This window comes from Triticum dicoccoides, chromosome 2A (assembly GCF_002162155.2).
Source record: "Triticum dicoccoides isolate Atlit2015 ecotype Zavitan chromosome 2A, WEW_v2.0, whole genome shotgun sequence".
Taxonomy (NCBI): Eukaryota; Viridiplantae; Streptophyta; class Magnoliopsida; order Poales; family Poaceae; genus Triticum; species Triticum dicoccoides.
In genome coordinates this window covers 554,282,893-554,283,931 of record NC_041382.1, presented here as the reverse complement: position 1 = coordinate 554,283,931, position 1,039 = coordinate 554,282,893, and positions in this window count along the sequence as shown.

The window sequence follows — 1,039 nt, the reverse complement described above, 5'->3', positions numbered from 1 at the left end:
CGAACGGTAGAGGAAACCCTAAATAGAAAGTATCGTGGGTGTGAGATACATGTGGCCGTCGGTGTCGGACACTACATCCACGTCCCAAGTGACGTGGGCGTCGAAGCCCGCGCCACTTGTGGGACGTGGATGTAGTGTCCGACACCGACGGTACATGTATCTCACACCGATGATACTTTCTATTTAGGGTTTCTCCTCTACCGCTCGGCGACCCTCGACGACCCTCGTTCCCGATAAAAAAAAGAGGAAGAAGAAGAAAAAAAAGAGGAGAAGAAAGAATAGAGGAGAAGAACTCCTCTATTCTTTCTTCTCCTCTTTTTTTCTTATTCCTCTTCTTTTTTTATCCTCTTCTTCCTCTCATGTTCGAGAGGATCGCCGAGGGGTCGGGAGGTTGCCTAGTGTCAAATAATTCAACAAAACCATGTCTTCATCATTAGGCGAAAGTAACAGGTGCATGATGGTACGAAGCTCTCCAAAGTTATTTTGGAACGGAGTCCCAGATAAGATAATTCGCTTTTTGGTACAAAGTTCAGCGAGAACCTTCCAATTATCGTTATTTGGAAGGCCTTTGCTGAAATTCATACAAAAAGGCAAATTATCCTATCCGGGACACCATTCCAAAATAACTTTGGAGGACTTCGTCATGCCCTGGTTACTTCCGGCTAATGATGAAGCCATGTATTTCTTCAATACTTTGACACTAGGAAACCTCTCTCGACCCCTCGGCGATCCTCGACCCCTCGAATCCTCGACGACCCTGGACCCCTCGACCCCTCGAACCTCGACGACCCTAGACCCCCTCTCGACCCCCTCATGTCGAAGTTATCGGGTAGGGGGTATATCGACAACGACATACCCAATACATGCATACATACATACATATCACATGCATCCATACATATATGAACAAAATTTATATCTACTAATTAACAACCTAAATGAAAAAACTAATACACATAGGAAGAAGAATAAAAAAGAAGAGAAAAAAGAATAGAGGAGAAGACTTCCTCTTCTTCCTCTCCTCTTCTTCTCCCTCTTC